We start from the raw sequence: 7,807 nt of genomic DNA on the forward strand, positions 1-7,807 counted from the left end.
ACCACTATATACAAATTAGCAAACAGGTCCAAACAATTGCAATCCAGAATCAAAGTCAAAAGAACATGCAGGAGTCAGTATTAACAGGAAATGCTAAGAATATAAATACACAGAGCAATTTCACACAACTAGTTAGCAGAAAGCAAGTGATGACAGCAAATGAGCCAAAGAAGCTAAACAGGAAGTGGTGGTGGAGGCTTTTATAGGCCAGAGGGAGTCAGCTGACCAGCAGGGTGTGGCACCAGGTAAACCTCAGGAACCAATCAGGGTTTATCCTGCACAGAAACACAAACACCTCCCCAAAAACAGAAAACAATTAGAAAAGGACGTAACAACATTAATGGCTGTGTTGAGTTATTTTGAGGGGACAACAAATTTACACTTTTATACAAGCTTTACACTCACTACTTTTTTTTACAATTAATTGTCATTTCCTCAGTGCTGTCACATGAAAAGATATAATCAGAATCAAATTTATTGGCCAAGTGTGTTGACACACAAGGAATTTGGTTCCAGCAGTTTGTGACTCTCAAAAGTACAGACATACACAATACTAATTAAATATTAAATATTTAATGTAATTAAATATTTACAAAAATGTAAGCGGTGTATTCACTTAGATACTGTACATGTGTAATGTATGTGAGTGTGTGTTCAATTAAAGTTATTAAATACATACATTTTCTAAAGTGAATTAACTTTAGAGCACAATGTTAATTTACCCAGACTTTCTGCTTTGTAGGGACATTAAACCAGTCAGGATTATATTTATAATAAAAGTTTTACTGTAGTTAATTAAAATTCATAGTAATTACTATATCATATCCTTTGAGGTGAATAAATGAATTAAAAATTTAGACTTTATGTTGAGTTTAGCAACAGAACAGTTTGTATAATAACAGTTCCACATATTTGATATTCAATATATGATTCAGTTCACAATCTAATAGTGCAGTTAAAGCAGATGGTAATATGACTTTATTTAAACATGTTTATGTACAGTATATATAATTGTTGTGGGAATGTCACTTTAATGTCTCACTTTTTTTTTAATTTCCCCACTTGGTCATGAAATACGTTTCAAATTTTATCCAAATATTAATCTCGCTGTTTGGCTGGTACAGTAAATAAAGATGCTCATCTGATGATCATCAACATTGGCTCATCAAATTAATGGAGTTATAGCTGTATGGACACTTGATTCATAGATGGTTACATGTGTAGTTTTGAGAGTGAAAAATAATCTTTCCATTCCTTTCTGCCTGTGAAGGTCATAGCGTATTAGTTACTTATTTACTATATTCATTACGTGACCAATTAAAAATAATATAAAATCCATAGTCACCAGATTTCAACTAAATAGAGCAACTTTGTGCATCATCCACCAGTACATTCTCCAGTGAATAATTAATTATAGATAATAAATAATATCGTTTAACAGGAATAAATGAATAAGATGTTCACATGTTAAGTGTCACGAAGTGACACGGTGAGACAAAGGCGAGTGAGGATCCAAATGCAGTTTAAAGTTTTTTACTAAACAAAACACAAACGAACAGGCAGGCAACGCGGAACAAACAGGAAACGGGAACATGGACATGCACACACCAACACCAAAAACGACCAACAACATTGAAGTGAACAGACAGAGTATATATGGTGAACGAAAACCAATCACAAAACAGAGACAGACAAGGACTAAGACAAAACACCTGGGGAAGAGAATGAATGTAATTAGTGTCCATGGTAACAGATAGGTGGGCGGGGTCAACAATTAACATCAGGGAGAGACGGCAGACAGAAACAAGGGGAAAACACAGACAGACACATTACAGAGCCCCCCCCCTACGAGCGGCTTCCAGATGCTCCCAAGTCCACAAAACCCAGTTCAGGCGGGTGAAGCGAAGGCGCAACCAGGGTGGGAGGGCGGGTCGGGTTCGTGTAGTGGTGGCGCCGGCAGAGCCGGAGGCCAGGGCGGCGCCGGCAGAGCCGGAGGCCAGGGCGGCGCCGGCAGAGCAGGAGGCCAGGGCGGCGCCGGGAGAACAGGAGGCCAGGGCGGCGCCGGGAGAACAGGAGGCCAGGGTGGTGCCGGAGGCAGAGCCAGAGACCAGAGCAGGACCGGGGACCAGGGTGGTGCTGGAGGCGGAGCCAGAGACCAGAGCAGGACCGGGGACCAGGGTGGTGCTGGAGGCGGAGCCAGAGACCAGAGCAGGACCGGCGACCAGGGCGGTGCTGGAGGCGGAGCCAGAGACCAGAGCAGGACCGGGGACCAGGGTGGTGCTGGAGGCGGAGCCAGAGACCGGAACGGAGTTGGCAGCCAGGGTGGTGCTTTGGGCCTATGAACAGGGACAGGAGGTAGAAGGGCTGGCAAGTCCAGCGAAGCAAAACACAGGGAAACAGAAACATGCATAGGTTCAGGCCAGGCAGAGAGTTCAGGTAGTTTGGGTGTCATGATGTCGACCGCGTCCTCTGACTCAGTCATTTCGGTCGACCCGGCCGATTCGGCTGGTTCCGTCAGCTCGGCCGGTTCCGTCGACCCGGTCGGTTCGGCAGGTTCCGTCGACCCGGTCGGTTCCGCGGGTTCCGTCGACCCGGTCGGTTCCGTCGACCCGGTCGGTTCGGCAGGTTCTGTCGACCCTGCAGGTTCCGTCGACCCGGTCGGTTCGGCAGGTTCTGTCGACCCTGCAGGTTCCGTCGACCCGGTCGGTTCAGCAGGTTCCGTCGACCCGGTCGGTTCCGTCGACCCGGTCGGCTCGGCAGGTTCGGCAGGTTCCATCGACCCGGTCGGTTCCGTCAACCCAGTCGGTTCGGCAGGTTCCGTCGACCCGGTCGGTTCCGTCGACCCGGTCGGTACGGCAGGTTCCATCGACCCGGTCGGTTCCGGCGACCCGGTCGGTTCCGGCGACCCGGTCGGTTCCATCGACCCGGCAGGTTCCGGCGACCCGGTCAGTTCCGTCGACCCGGTCGGTTCGGCAGGTTCCGTCGACCCGGTCGGTTCGGCCGGTTCCATCGACCCGGTCGGTTCCGGCGACCCGGCTGGTTCCGGCAACCCGGCTGGTCCAGCTGGCGGCTTAGGGATGCCGGCCGCCCGAGCCGACCTCATCGGGGTATCCGCCAGTTTGGAGACCAGCCGGTTAGCACGGACCTCAGCCGAGCTCGCCGGTACGGTAGCCATGGGAACTGGCTCAATCACGGATGTGCACGGGACTGGTCTGGGCGGAGGCACTGTGGAGCATTCGGGCGTCCGTGGCTGATTCCACTCTGTGGCCCACAGATCCCGATGCTTGCTGCCCCCCCCCAAAAAAATACTTACGGCCGGCTTCCGTCTCTACAGTGCTCACGCTCAGCGTGGACCTGTCCAGGAGCAACGCCAAGTTGACGAACTCCGAGAATGTCTTTATTTCTCTGGTAGACGGCATCAAATACCGCAGGATCTCCCTTAGTCCGTGCTTAAAAATGTCTTTGAGCGCCTTCTCATCGAAGTTGACCTCGCTGCACAGGTCCAAGAATACCTCCGTGTACTCCTCAACTGGGGCGTCCTCCTGACGTAGGCAAAACAGGAGTTCTGCTGGATCCATTGGTGGTTGGTCGTTCTGTCACGAGGTGACACGGTGAGACAAAGGCGAGTGAGGATCCAAATGCAGTTTAAAGTTTTTTACTAAACAAAACACAAACGAACAGGCAGGCAACACGGAACAAACAGGAAACGGGAACATGGACATGCACACACCAACACCAAAAACGACCAACAACATTGAAGTGAACAGACAGAGTATATATGGTGAACGAGAACCAATCACAAAACAGAGACAGACAAGGACTAAGACAAAACACCTGGGGAAGAGAATGAATGTAATTAGTGTCCATGGTAACAGATAGGTGGGCGGGGTCAACAATTAACATCAGGGAGAGACGGCAGACAGAAACAAGGGGAAAACACAGACAGACACATTACATTAAGGTTGTGAAGTATAGTTTGATACAGCATATGCTTACGTGTGCAGTTCCTTCATATTTTTAGCCTCAGTGCTACTTAGTGAATCTCACCAAAATTGCAAGAAACAAAGTCAAAGTCAAAACTTTTTTCTTTTATCCTTCACAAGTCTCTACTTCCACATAGTTTGATTTAAGAAACTTCCAAAGCATATTTCCTGGAGTGATGATGAAGACTTTATTACTCTAAGGGCCTGCTTGAGATTTATATAAGCTGGAGGAAAGAAGGGTAGGGCTTCTGTGGAGATAGGAGGTGTGGGTGGAGGGAGAGCTCTATAGGAGAGACTTACAGTAATGTCAAACTTTCTGTTAATTACTATTTTGGCTGATACTCAGAAGCTTTGTCATTTACAGTTTTGTATTTATCTGTTTCTGACTTCATGTTATGTTGAATCTCGACACCTCTCAGTGTTTTAGACGTCACTCTAAAGTCTATCTATCTATCTATCTATCTATCTATCTATCTATCTATCTATCTATCTATCTATCTATCTATCTATCTATCTATCTATCTATAATCTTATTCACATACTTTAATTATGAGACAAATCTATTGTCATTGGGAGGAAGGTTTACACTGAAGCATTACCGACACAAAACATACTGTAAATGTCTGCCTTCCTGTACAAAGGATTAAATTAACTTTGGTGAGGAAATATTTGCTGAGTAATTCTGTTGACTACATTTAAATGCATATTAAGTCATTTTTACAAGTACAAAGTGTGCATTGACGTGTTTAAATGATGATGTGTGCATGCATGAGCGTTGCAGACGTTTTAACATCTGGTGTCTGATTACAAATTGACAGCATTAGGCAGACTGACTACAGCAAGGTTATATAGTAACCTAAAATATTTCTATGTAGATTTGAAATCTAAATATATTTGATTTCCTAAAAGTAGAGATGTCAAAGAATATAATTTACAGAAAAATGTACATTTTGGCCATGAAAACTATCTAAATATAATTGTATCCGAATAGTATTCCACTGTTTATGACATGGTTCTATTCATATCTTCAAATAATTTTGCACAAGATTCTAGCACACATATCCCACTTACAGTACAACTGTATAGTCTACTTCAGTAATAAATAAGTGATTATTGCAGTGTCGACCAAAAGGTTATTGTAGTGAGTTATTAATAATAAGCCTTACCCATTCACTCTAAGTATAAAAAATAGTTTTACTTAAACTTGAGTACTTAGTTTAATTAAAAACTATAGCAATAATCAGATCATGAGAGGATTTGTGACACTGTTGCTGGGAACAGAGCTGTGAGTGTTTCAAGACTAGAAATGGGTTCCTGCATCATTTTCACACCCACTGCACCTCCTATTAGGCAATGCCCAGGGGTGCCATGTAGCTCCCTGTCATACTATTAGACCCATTGCATTGGTCCAGTGGGCAGAGATGTAACCATGGAATACACAAGTTACAGAGCACACAGAGTTCAGCAGTCCTGTTGAAGCATGCCATCCAGCAGTTTGAATAAAGTGGGAGACCAGGTTCAATCAGGAATGGCAACTGTCAGACTATGCTGACATGATATATGACTCATTGGCAGACAATCTGGTGAATTTTATAACAGAATGAAATAATAATCCTGTGTATGGAATTCTGAATGCAGGCTGTTCCTAGCATGCTCTTACCTTCAGTAAGAAGACAAGACAATGCCGCTTCAAATATTCTGACAAAACAACTGAAATTAAAATTGATTTGTGTTGAACTGCGTTGGCCTAACATAATCATATGACATCCTTGGCATAATGAGCTTATAATGCAGGCCAGTATCGACCAAACAATGTCAGTTTGACTTCTTGTTGGAGTCATATTCACTATTGTCATATTTAATGATCATTAATCAATATTGTCTTAATTTATGAATATCAGAATAGTGAACTGAACCCCAAAGCTAGGTCTCTGTCAAAAATGAAGGCTCATATATCCAATTTAACCAGAGGGATAGAGAGATCTAATGACTGATGTCTTGGAGGGGAATAAAATGCTTAGTGTGTCCTTCATATATCAAAGTGGGTGAAAGTAAACCTATTGAAAACATCAGTCACTGAACTGTATCCAAATAGGACACTGATTAATTTCTTCTTGCTTACTTGCATTGGGTCACTGTGTTGTTGTTTTTCACTGAAAATCCATACAGTTTGTTTCTATAGCTAGCTACTGTATAAATTGCTGTGGTTTTGCATAACATATGGAGTTAACAGTAAAGTCTTTAACAGTTTTGGCTTCTTGTCCTCCCAATAAGTTTGTACCTGGAATCAATTCTAATGCATACTCATACATTAACTATTTAAGAGATAGATCCAAAAACATTTAGGGTACTTTGTAAGACCTTTTTGATTCCAAGAGCATACAGTAAGGGTTGTGATGGGGCAGATCATGGCATGGAAGCGGACCCAGAAGAGTATAGTCGACTACACTGAAAAATAGTAATAAATAAATCAATCAATAAATGTTTTTTGTTTGTTTGTTTGTTTGTTTGTTTTTAATTTTTCTTATATATAAAAATGTCCTTAGTACAGCAAATCTTTTATTTTTTGTTCATGAACTATCAAGGCTTCTGTCTCACACCTTGTCCTGTAGTTTATCAAATTATAAGCTTTTTCCAATCACAAATTATTCTGCTAGGTACAAGTGCTGAAGGTATTACTTCAGGAAGGAAAGTCTTTTCACAGATTTTTATTGATTTAACATTTAATTCATCCACTTACTTTGTCTGGTAAGTGAAAAAATCATAAAATGAAAAAGTAAATGGACAGAGAATACACTTCTCAAAAATTGTTAGTCATTAAGACATATAACCCCTTTGAATTTATAGCCATGAACTAATGGGTATGTATAATAAAGTAAGTGGTGTTGCTATTGGTAGGTACTTATCCACACCATTGTAAGCAAGAAATCTTATGAAAGTGGACCTGCATAGATGTTAGCTGATCACTACAAATATAATAATTCTAGTAAAAAATAGAATATTATCTAGAATAGAATATTATAAATTTTATCGTATATCTCATAACTAGAATTTGAATACTGTATGATATATAAGTAACTGTGTCTAAGTCTTAATTCTTTGGTTGGAAGTTTTTCCTATTTTATTCTATTCTAAATTCAATTTTTATTTCACACTCAATCATACACGTGTTTCTATGTAATCATGTTCTACATGTTCTATGTAATCATACATGTGTTTCTATTAAAACAGAAAAACACACACGCAACTTTAATGAAAGTCAAAAGATGGGCTGTCATAGGAGATTGAGTTCTATGACGTTGTGACCTCTCATGCATTACACTCATTTTCAGTAAATGGGACACTCCATATCATTGTTTCTTTTTGAGGTTGACACTGATATCATTATATTATCATGGTTCCAGGTTTTCTTTAGCAAGCTCCCTTTACATACTTCCCAACAACAGCTATGACTTTGGGTGGATTTTTCCTTTATAACCTTCCACTTGACATTTCCTTCTATATTAGTTGGAGACACGGATCTTGGTGAAGTGCAGTGACTGTATCTCTAAACACATCAGAACACACACACACACACACACACACACACACACACACACACACACACACACACACACTGTGTATTAATGAAATAGTATTTTTTCTACTAAAAATCTCATGCTTTAGAGACACAGAAAATAGATAGATAGATAGATAGATAGATAGATAGATAGAGAGAGAGAGAGAGAGAGAGAGAGAGAGAGAGGACAAATCAGTTTTTTATCCATCATATCTCCAAATATTATTGCTTCATTTTAATAATCAGCTTATGAATTTGGCAACCA

Source organism: Tachysurus fulvidraco, chromosome 24 (genome assembly GCF_022655615.1).
Source record: "Tachysurus fulvidraco isolate hzauxx_2018 chromosome 24, HZAU_PFXX_2.0, whole genome shotgun sequence".
NCBI lineage: Eukaryota > Metazoa > Chordata > Actinopteri > Siluriformes > Bagridae > Tachysurus > Tachysurus fulvidraco.